At 44.4% G+C, this 12,160-nt stretch overlaps 1 long non-coding RNA gene across 1 annotated transcript; it reads right to left on the reverse strand.

Moving 5' to 3' along the window:
* Nucleotides 1-1,545: 1,545 nt before the first annotated feature.
* Nucleotides 1,546-11,388, reverse strand: LOC125632837 (uncharacterized). Its single transcript, XR_007355421.2, has 4 exons — nucleotides 11,307-11,388; nucleotides 8,532-8,630; nucleotides 1,994-2,062; nucleotides 1,546-1,882 (listed from the first exon to the last, which is right to left on the reverse strand). It is a non-coding gene; the product is annotated as an uncharacterized LOC125632837 (long non-coding RNA).
* Nucleotides 11,389-12,160: the final 772 nt, after the last annotated feature.

Here is a 12,160-nt window from a genome sequence, read left to right on the forward strand (position 1 = left end):
CAATCTAATGAGATGCCTACACATCTGAATGGTAATTGGGCGTATGTTTCTCCTTTAAATGAGTCAGTTCATCTACAGTATTTCACATTAAGGGTCACCATTACACTCAGCATAATGAAGAATGGTAATTCATTGAAAATACACCAGTTTATCTTCCTAACTATGCAATTTTCCACATTTGTTTTCCATATATTTTCTAACAATCTTTGATACCAAACTAAAATCAAATTTGAAAAAGAGAAGAACAATGGAAACAAGGCAGTGTCAGGGATGACAGGCCATAAAACACAATTTAAAATGCCCCATTTATAAAAATGGGTCCTGTTGTGTCCTTGCGCTCCACACAACATTAAGAATTTGGAGGAAACACTCTGGCACAGCTGGATTCCAAATCACCATATTTATTAACAAGGTACAGATATACAAGACCTAGCTACCAATCGTGCACTGCTGCTCTGACAGGGTTCTGCTGGCTTCTATAATAGAAGACAGGAAGGTACACTATTTAAAGGGATCTTACCCTATTCCTATACACTACAGGTGCCTTGATATTAGGGTGCTCAATTTGAGACCAAGAAGGGGCCTGATTTTCAGAGGATGAGCATGCCAAGCACATTCTGAAATTCAGAATCTTCAAGTTGAGCGCTCCAAAACTGGACACTCGAAATCACTAGTCAATTTGCGGGCCTGAATAGCCACTGCATTACTCCAGTTACATCGGTGTAAAACCCAGACCTCCCATGAAACCTGGGACTGTCCTGCTTTGACCCCAAAATCCCATGTCCTGAGGGGCTGGCTTGGCTAGACTTCTCACTCCAGGCATCATTGCCTGGTACCTAGCACACAAGGTCACAACGTCACTCATGTTTGGCCCATCCTCCCTTCTGTAGATGGAGGCGGAGGGGTGGATGGGCCCAATCTGAGCAATGCTACAACCCCATGCACCAGGGCCCAGGTTGCAACACCAAAGGTGAGGAGCTGAGCCCAGCCAGCCCTGCGGGACAGGAGCCATAGGAGCTATTGCTGCGGGGTGAGTACACAGTGGGCTTGCTCTGCAGGCCCCACCAGAGGGCAGCACCTGGGCCTCCACCAGGGCCTCCACCGGGGCCTCCCAACATCTGGGGACAGCAATTCAAATGTTGGGAGATATGAAAACCCCAGCACAACAGGGTCCTTAAACATGTGCCTAATTGTAAGTACATGAGCTTGCAAACACATCTCACACAAATGGACCTATTGAGGTCTACTCATGTGGTTACAGTTATGCATGTGCTTAAGTACCTTGCTGAATCAGGACCTACCACTGTAGTACCACAGTACCCTCTCCACTGGTTCTTGTAACGCAGACTGAAAGCAAAAGACCAGAAGTCCGAGGTGCAGGCAATGTGATGTTTATTGGGGTTAGTTTCCAACAAGCATATCCATAACTCTGACACTGCAGAGCCTTGTTTTCCAGTGTTCCGTCCGCCCCCCTTCTTAGCAGGCATAATTATACCTGCAATGCCCGCCCCTACTCCCACCTCTTACAATTTATAGTCATGTTCCGTTTTAGAGGGTCGAGCAAATGTGGTTGTATCATAGAGCTTGGCTTTAGACAATGGATCGTGTGGTGTGGTCAGGGTGAAAGCTGGAGGCATGTAGGTAGAAATAGCGGTCAGTAGGTTTCCGGTATAGGGTGGTGTTTATGTGACCATTGCTTATTAGCACTGTAGTGTCCAGGAAGTGGATCTCTTGTGTGGACTGGACCAGGCTGAGGTTGATGGTGGGATGGAAATTGTTGAAATCATGGTGGAATTCCTCAAGGGCTTCTTTTCCATGGGTCCAGATGATGAAGATGTCATCAATATAGCGCAAGTAGAGTAGGGGCATTAGGGGACGAGAGCTGAGGAAGCGTTGTTCTAAGTCAGTCATAAAAATGTTTGCTCCAACCCCTCAGACAGAGACAAACACCTACAAGATTTTTATCAAGCATTCCTACAACTACAATACCCACCTGCTGAAGTGAAGAAACAGATTGACAGAGCCAGAAGAGTACCCAGAAGTCACCTACTCCAGGACAGGCCTAACAAAGAAAATAACAGAACGCCACTAGCCGTCACCTTCAGCCCCCAACTAAAACCCCTCCAACGCATTATCAAGGATGTACAACCTATCCTGAAGGACGACCCATCACTCTCACAAATCTTGGGAGACAGGCCAGTCCTTGCCTACAGACAGCCCCCCAACCTGAAGCAAATACTCACCAGCAACCACATACCACACAACAGAACCACTAACCCAGGAACCTATTCTTGCAACAAAGCCCGTTGCCAGCTGTGCCCACATATCTATTCAGGGGACACCATCACAGGGCCTAATAACATCAGCCACACTATCAGAGGCTCTTTCACCTGCACATCTACCAATGTGATATATGCCATCATGTGCCAGCAATGCCCCTTTGCCATGTACATTGGTCAAACTGGACAGTCTCTATGTAAAAGAATAAATGGACACAAATCAGATGTCAAGAATTATAATATTCATAAACCAGTCAGAGAACACTTCAATCTCTCTGGTCACGTGATTACACACATGAAAGTTGCGATATTACAACAGAAAAACTTCAGAAACAGACTCCAATGAGAGACTGCTGAATTGGAATTAATTTGCAAATTGGATACAATTAACTTAGGCTTGAATAGAGACTGGGAGTGGTTGAGTCATTATAAAAAGTAACCTATTTCCCCTTGTTTATTCCTTCCCCCTCCCTGCCCCTCACTGTTCCTCAGACGTTCTTGTTAAACCCTGGATTTGTGCTGGAAATGGCCCACCTTGATTATCATACACATTGTAAGGAGAGTGATCACTTTAGATAAGCTATTACCAGCAGGAGAGTTGGGTCGGGGGAGAGAAAACCTTTTGTAGTGATAAACACCCATTTTTTCATGGTCTGTGTGTATAAAAGCATCCTCACTTTTTTTCATGGTCTGTGTGTATAAAAACATCCTCACTGTATTTTCCACTTTATGCATCCGATGAAGTGAGCTGTAACTCACGAAAGCTTATGCTCAAATAAATTGGTTAGTCTCTAAGGTGCCACAAGTACTCCTTTTCTTTCTATAATATCTGGTTTCACTTCCTGCACCAGTCGCTCTAGTTCCTCCATTTTGTTACCTAGGCTCCTCGCATTGGTGTACAAACATCTTAATTTTTGCTGTTTGGCCTCACTCACATTCTGTACCCGACTAGGCATGGTCATTCTACATCCAGTATAACCTATTAGACTGGTATCCACACTGCCCTTCCTCCTTATATCCATTCTCCTACCCACGGTTGTATCCTTTCTTACTTCGTTTTCTTCCCTCTCAATGCTAAAATCCAGCTTGGAGATTACCTGGACATCTCCCAACCATCTCCCCCAGATTCCTAGTTTAAAGCTCTCTTAATCAGTTGTGCCAGCCTCCATCCTAGAAGTCTATTTCCTTCCCTACTCAGATGAAGTCCATCCCGAGAGATCTGTCCTCTGTCCATGAATGCCTCCCAGTGGCCATACATCCCAAAGCCCACTTTATAGCACCACTGCCTATGCCATCTGTTGATAGTCATAATTTTGTCACACCTTTGTTGTCCTTCTCTAGGAAGAGGCAGAATCCCACTGAAAATCACCTGAGCCTCAATTTCCTTAAGCGCCTTCCCCAGCCTAGCATAGTCTCCCTTAATATTTTCCAGCGAGAATCTAGCCATATCATTTGTTCCCACATGAAGGATAATTAAGGGATTCTTTCCCGCTCCCTTTAGGATCCTTTTCAACCTCAGGTCTACATCCCGTATCTTAGCACCTGGAAAACAGCACACCTTTCTATTCTCTGGATCAGCTCTGGTTACAGGCCTGTCTATTCTTCTCAGTAAAGAGTCCCCGATCACATAGCCTTTTCCTGGTGATGGTGCTATTCTCCAGTCTATCCCCTGTTCCCTCTGGCTGCAAATTCTTTCCATTCCTATTCTCCCTTGTAATCCTCTTCAACCCATCCTGTATCCTCCTGGGGCTCATATTTGGTGTAGTCTCCATTGACTCTTCCCCTTTTTCTATAGGACTAGCTGCTCTTCTCTTCTTCCTTGCCCTTCCATCTTCAGTGACTACCTGCTAAGCCCCTTCTTCATTTTCCAACTCTACAAACCTATTCTTGAGCTCTATTTCCCCTTCACTAGCCCGTCTTTTCCTCTGCCTGGTTCTTTTAGTCACATGCTTCCACTGACCGCTTTCCTCGCCCAGTGTCCCCTCAGAATTCCTCAGTCCTGCTTCCATCTGCAAGTCTGAGCTTTTCCCTTCAGATACCTCATGTCTTTGCTCCATAATCCGCCTGAACCCCTTTCTAAACTCAACCAGACTTTCCACCTGCATCTCCAAACCTCGGATCTTTTCCTCCATCAGCTCTATCAGATGGCATTTCATGCAGACAAAACTCTTACCAGGCACCCCCTCCAAGATCATGTACATACTGCAGCTTCCATATCCAGTCATCTTCATTGTGTCTTCCACTACATGGATCACTCTCACTGCTGCCTCTGTATCTGTCATAGCCTTCTCACCTAAATCCTGTTAATCTGGGAAACACAAACCACACCAAAACACCACCACCCACAGCAAAAACAAACCCCAAACAAGCACCACAATACAAACTCCCACTGAAACTCCCCTGTTTACAGCTCTGTTTGCTAGCTCCTGGCAGCTACAGCTGTCTGTGTGAGGTTGTGCTACAGTCAGGGACAGGTATTTCTCTGGCTTTTTAGTGTTTTATACCATCCCCCACAATCCTCCCTTGCCCCTCCCAATTGGTTACTTGACCTTGCCTTGAGACAGGAGTTGAGGCAGTCTTCAAGTGTGTGCTGGTATATTATACTTCCACCATGCCCAGTAACACTTTAACCGTTCTTATCTGTTCCCATTATACTAACAAACCCGATCTGATACCAGTCAGCTCTGTGTTCTTAGGGAACCAGGCACAGTATTCAGCCTGTCTGACTCCTGAAGGACCGCCCCCCGCCCCAAACTCTGCCACTGAAAAGTCCTCCTTGCAGAAGATAGAATAAGAATAAATCAATGAAAATGAGAGGGGAAAGGGTAGGAGTGGAATCACAGACATTTTACATGCTTGTTCTCAGATTGAAGACATTTTAAGAACAAGAGAAGCTGACTGAAATATAGGTAAGGTAAGAAAAACACAAATTCTGAAAGGATGTCAACCTTTATGACTCAGTGCATTGCACAGCTTCCTATTGATTCATCCGAACAACCAGACTAGCTGGGTCTCACTGACTCTAACTCAGAGGCTGTAAATAATAAGAGAAAACCCTTTACTGATTTTAAGAAACATATGTATATATAGAAACTGGGGCTCAGTCTTGCAAACTCTGGCTCATGTATGCAGGCCCATTGATGTCAATAGGACAATTCATCTGAGTAATCCTTATTCATGGAGATGAGTGTTTGCAGGGTCAGGGTTCTGCTCTGGATTCTTGTCCACATCAATATGTTTTCTAGCTCACAAGAGCTAAGCGGATCAGCATAACAGGAAGTCAGAACACCATGTATGCAACTCCATATAAACCAGACCCATTTAGTAGGTCTCATTCAGAGTCTACAGTTCTCAATAGTTCCCCTTCATCTTTAATTCTGGACAATACATTGGGCAATTATTTTATTGATGGTTATTATTGTTGTCATACAGAGCTTTCTGTAAGCAGAGAAGGGAGAAGAGCTGAAAGCTCCATGAGGTACACCAGGAATCTTACTCCTTGGTTAATAAAGTATCTCAGATATTACAGGAATGGGCAGGAGAACAAAATCCTAAAACTTTCATTTTGTTCTGTGTTTGTACAGCACCTAGCACAACAGGGTCCTGGTCCATAATTAAGGCTCCTCAGTGGTACTGCAATCCAAATAAATAATAGATATGGGCAGATAAATAATAAATACGCCCCAGCTGGAGTCGATCTAGAACAGGACATCCAACTAAATTACATATTGTCATTGTCCTATGAAAATTTCACTCAGGGATTAGGTTGCTCTGTGTGCCCCAAAGTGTCTTTCAACCATAAAGTTTCCAAATGCTTTTTAAACTGTGCATATACAGGGATCACTCTCATACATTGAATAGGCCCTATCTTTTGACTGGATCATGAAAGTGATGCTACAACAATTTCATGCAACAGGATTTTAGGAGACGTGCAAACAATCCTTTTCACCTGATGCCTGAGGGGAAAATTTAGGCAAGTGGAATTTAATTACCCATGATGGAGTTAGGTTGATAGCTACTATGTCCTAGCCATATTCTTGCAGAAAAGTGGGCTCTCTAATGAGAATGAGTGGTATGAACCTCACCTAGTGACAGGAATTTTTGAAATGCTTAAATTATACTGTATGGAGAGTGTATATCTCAGAAGGCTCTGACCTAGTGGAGAAAGGCATAACAAGAACCAATGGCTGGAAGTTAAAGCCAGACCAATTCAGATTACATTTTTTTTTTAAATAGTGAGGGCAATTAACTTTTGGAACAAACTACCCAAGGGAAGTGGAAGATTCTTCATCTCTTGAGGTGTTCAGATGAAGACTGGAGGCTTTTCTGGAAGATATGTTTTAGTCCAACACAAGCTATGGGGCTAAATACAGTGGTACGTATATGAAATTCTCTGGCCCGTGTTATACAGAAGATCAGACTAGATGATCTAATGGTCCCTTCCAGCTCTAACGTTTATGATCTAGCAACTGGAAAATGGTGCCTTGAGACATGAAATCCGCTGACACCATTCTAGGGCATTAGCCATGTCCTTATTCTGAGGAAAGGGTTCTTCCTACTGAATCACTAACCCCACTTTCCACATGTTGTGGGTGCGCCAGGGAGACCTTCCATAAAAGCAGTGGTCTGGCCTGATTAATTCTGAGATCTAACGAATCACTTAATGTCATTGTTCTGTGAAAAAAATTTACTCTTGGCTCTCCATTTGTTAGCCAACACAGGAGACCCGCTTGCTGATGTGCCAAACGCAGGACATTCAAATAGCTGGGGTCTGTTTAAAAACATGATAAGAATCAGTGGAGCCATTCTTGTGCAACTATAACTTTCAAGAGAAATTTCAGTTCACAACAGTTCAGCGAGGCCACTAATCCACCTGTGATTAACAAGCAAAGTTCACTGCTGCTCGCAAGTTGAAGCAAGTAGATACTAATCTCAGTCTCGGCACACCAGCGTCATTCTGTGCAGACACCGTGCCGAATGTTTATTCCCCTCCCCCACCCCCGCTGTTCCTCAAACGTTCTTGTCAACTGCTGGAAATGGCCCACCTTGATTATCACTACAACAGGTTTCTCCCGCCCCTCCCGCCCCCGCTCTCCTGCTCGTAATAGCTCACCTTACCTGATCACTCTCATTACAGTGTGTATGGTAACACCCATTGTTTCATGTTCTCTGCGTATATAAATCTACCCACTGTATTTTCCACTGAATGCATCCGATGAAGTGAGCTGTAGCTCACGAAAGCTTATGCTCAAATAAATATGTTAGTCTCTAAAGTGCCACAAGTCCTCCTTTTTTTTTTTTTTTGTATTTTCATTGTTATTGCCCTGAAAATGAGCTAGATGCTTTCCAAATACAGATGAAGTGACCGGCAATTTGGAAGCAGAGACACTCCTGAAAACTAGGGAGGAAAGCATGTCAGGGGAAGGACAGGATATGTAGAGGAATCACTGTAGAACAGACCCAACTACTTCTTCCAATTATTATTTATTTGTATTAGAGTTGTCCCTAGAAATCCCGCACAAGGTTGAGGCCCCATTGTGCTAGGCAGTTTACACATTTGTAGTAAGTCCGGAAGAGCAGAGGGTGTGATGGGAAACAGAAGCAGAGAGCTGACATGACTTGGCCAAGCCATGCAGTGGGTCAGTGGCAGAGCTGAGCGTAGAACTCAGATCTCCGTGGAACTCCTCTTTCCGTCTCAGCTTTTATTCCCTCCAAACATTATGGTACATTTCAAACTCAGCATCATTTCCAAATGGCTTCAGTGAAGCCATTTGCATATTGTAGTTCCTTTTAGCAGAAGCGCCTGCACGCAGCTCCTGCTCCTTTACGTACAATGTTGAGTAGTTCTCCGTCTCTCTAGACCCAGCTACAGCTCAGGGCTACTTTCCCAGTCCTACCAAATGTTTACAGAAATAGAACTCCAGCTCCCAACACCCCCAGACTATGAGGAAGTTTGAATCTAGAGCCCAGTTCTGTGGCTCTTGTCCTTCTCTACAAGTTATAGAACAGTACATACAGGGCCAGATCTTCAGCTAGTGTAAATGAAGTCAATAGGGTGATGTTGATTTATACTAGCTGAGGATGTGGTCCATGGTGTACAATCATACATTATGCAATGGTTCTATAGTGTGGAAGAAACCGCCATGAAGAGCTAGTACAAGACTACTGAATTCATTTTTAAAAACATCACTTTTAAAGCAATTTCTGATCTTCTTTTGTTTCTAACTATAAGACCCACAGCTCATCACTCACCTTTTCATAATCCCTCCAGTAACTCCCTTGTTCCACCTAACCCTGGTATATGTCCGCGGTCTTGCCTCTGTTCAGAGGCCCTTCCTCAGCTGGAAACACCTTTTAAACAGGAAAGAAAATTATTTGATTCCAGCTAACTAAATACAGACAGTTCCCCAGAAAAACAGGAAGAAAAACAAAGATTACTTCTTAATCTTTACCCAGGCTGAGTTCCTCCTGCAGGCTTGCCTAGACAATATTTTTAAACAACTTTGATCCTACTGGAAGCTGAATTGGCAGTAGTTTGCCATGGAATGTGTGTCAGAATGTCTGAATGAGGATTCAATGAAACAATTTGGAAAACGTAATACGTAAGGACCATCCAACCAATAGAGACTGGCTATTCTTCCCAACCAGTGAACTCCAATCTGCCATTTCTCTCTCTCTTCCCTCCCGCACTTCCTAGGTCAGGGATCGGCAACCTTTGGCACGCGGCCTGTCAGGGAAATCCACTGGCGGGCCAGGACAGTTTGTTTACCTGCAGCGCCTGCAGGTTCGGCCGATCGCAGCTCCCACTGGCCGCGGTTCACCGTTCCAGGCCAATGGGGGCTGCAGGAAGCAACGGCCAACACATCCCTCGGCCCACGCTGCTTCCCACAGCCCCCATTGGCCTGGAACGGCGAACCGCAGCCAGTGGGAGCTGTGATCGGCCAAACCTGTGGATGCTGCAGGTAAACAAACTGTCCCAGCCCACCAGCCGATTTCCCTGATGGGCCGCGTGCCAAAGGTTGTTGATCCCTGTCCTAGGCTGTCACCTCATCCATCTTTGTTGCTTCTGTTATAGGAGCCAGCAACATCTCTGTTGGACTCTGGTTGTTAGCCAATTCAAATCATGCTCACTCTGGGATACACAGTGTGCTCTGGGGTACATAACCCCCACAGCAAGTGGGATTTGAAGTAAGCAGCATCAGAGGCCCCCCAGACCCACTGGCAGAATTGATGGGCCCCATGATGGGAAACTTCAATAGATGCTTGCAACCCAGCTGCTTTTGAAGGTCTGTGGAAAGGGAGGGAGGGAAGTCAGGATTTATCGATGTGTCAGAGAGGAGAAATAAACAAAGTAGCAATTGGAGCTTTCCAGTTGGATGGGGGAGCTAGGAAATGAGTGGAGGGTTTGTAAAGAAGAAGCCTCATAAAAAGCCAGATTAGAGATGGGTCTCAGCCACAAAGCTCAGATCCAGATGTTGTTGCATCTAGCGTCTTGATTTGGGTCCACTTCTAATTCAGAAAAGGCTTCCGAAAAGGAAAACTGCTTATCTCGGGTGAAACAAACCTGAGGCAAGTTTAGGATGCACCAGGCAAATATATCTCCATTCCAGCCCCAGAAGACTTTGCTGATTATACCTGTTCAATACAGAGTTAAATCGCAACTAGAACAACAAACTAAGGGGCCAAGGCTGCAAGCCTTACCCAAGTTGCCTCAGCAAAGTCAACAGGCCTACTTTTGAGAGTCAGGCTCACTCATATGAGGATTTGCAGGATTGAGCCCTCTTGCTTCTGTACGTCTCTGAACAAACAGAAATAAAACCAGAGAAGCCCTGGTTGTGCTCCTCAAAGGGAAAAGAGTTTATCCCTCTTACAGAAATACAAGTCTGGTTAGAATGCCAAAGCGTGAGAATCTTTATAGACAGGTTTCAGAGGAACAGCCGTGTTAGTCTGTATTCGCAAAAAGAAAAGGAGTACTTGTGGCACCTTAGAGACTAACCAGTACTCCTTTTCTTTTTATAGTCAGGGAAAGCAACGAATTTTGTCTTTTCACCTGTTTGCAAGAAAATGAAACTTCTTTATTTCTGCCACCACCACTTTATGTCACTTCGCTACGGTGAACTCACCCTACCCCATAGCTATAGTACAGCTATAGCATGGCATGGAGAGGAGCAATTGAGAGAGATTTGTAAAGACATTCCGGTGCAGGAGTAGAAGAGGAAATAGGAACGTGCTTTTTAGTAACCCTGAAATGCACTCAGCTCAGCGAATACTTTGGAGAAGGAGCGTAAAGATGAAAAATTCTTTGCCCTTCGCTATCATCTTTAATTTGAGAATGTGAAAATGCTTCACAGATATTTACTAATGTAGATTTATCGCGACCCTTCTTTTCAAAGAAAAGCAGTGGGATATTTTCAGGCATTAACGGAATACAGCAGTTCTTCAACAGGGCATAGCAATGCTGTGTAGGGACCTGATCCAAAGCCCAAGTCAGAGTCTTTTCATTGATTTGTATGGTCACAGGATCACAGTGCAGGGCATGATGGGAAGACAGGTTCATCTACTTCACCACTGCATTATTCTAATTTTATACCAGTAATTCTCCTGGAAGTCAATAGAGTTAGTTTCATAAAACTGGAGAAATGCAAAAGTAAATCAAGCCCTGACACCAACTGAAAGTGGAGGGGGAATAAAAGCACTTGGATGAATATTCATAACCCCCTTTTGAAGTTAGGACACTGAGGTTAACACCCCTATTCTTTTCATTTAGGGTCAGTTTTTTTTTAAAAAAAAAAACACCTTGGAATATTGGGTGCCAAACTCTGATCATGTGGCCATAAGCGTCAGAGTCAGAGCTACTGCATGCTGAGTTCTTTTGAAAAACCTGGCCCCAGTTCTGAGCGCTGAGAATTTGGAAATATGGCCCCACATGAACATATGTGGTCAAGATATTGGTTTTACCTCTCATCTGAGAAACACCTTTCTATGACCATGCTGGCCCATGGAATCAGAAGGAAGAATGCCACCTACCAAATCACAGACATCACAGAGATGGTTCTTGGAAGTCTTCATATCCAAGCAGTGATACTGAATAAACACACTTAGTTTTTGATGGCACAAGATCCCAATGCAAGGTAATCAGAGTGCCAGCCCTGTGTTACATTTTTGTGCCTGCTAAGAATAGGACTTTTCCTTTCCAACTAAGGACACCCGGTGTGATTGTGACTAGAAGCCTTGGCACAGATCCATTAGCTTTCAAGTCACCAGGCTGACGTGAACAAGAGAGGCCCTTAATTTTTGCAACTCAGACACTGGTGCAAAGTCCTCTGGGTATTGGAAGGTGATGAGACAATCTCACCATCTTTTCTTCAGCCTACCCCATTGCTTTTGGTCTGCACTCCCTCTGCGGAATTAACACACACTCTTCATTCCCGGCTGGTGTTGCTGAGAATGCCAATGATCAAAATTCCTTCTGATCTGTACTTTTCTGCCCTGCCTGTCCCAGACACAGCCAGCCTCAGACAGATAGTGCAAAAGACTTCTAAGCTAGTTTAGAAAATGCTGGCATGGAAACTCAGTTTTTTGTTTAATAATAATGCAGATCTGACTCAGAGGTTCACTTGAAAGCAATTAAACAACCACCAGTTATTTCTTAGGGGTCTCAGTCTCCCGGAAAGTCCAGTGTGACAGTCCCGCTGATCTTCCTGGTGGCTACTGGGCAATCCCAGCCAGACCAGGCATTGTTTTCACTGCATGGCTACTGCTGGTTTGTCAACACCTGCCTGTTGCCAACTCACCAGTGCCAAGTTTCCTTTCCTGCCAGTTTCACTATGTTCATTTCTTAGCAAGTGCTGTAAAATGGGCTATAGATTGTTATTTTTTAC

The sequence above is a fragment of the Caretta caretta genome, chromosome 2 (genome assembly GCF_965140235.1).
Source record: "Caretta caretta isolate rCarCar2 chromosome 2, rCarCar1.hap1, whole genome shotgun sequence".
NCBI lineage: Eukaryota > Metazoa > Chordata > Testudines > Cheloniidae > Caretta > Caretta caretta.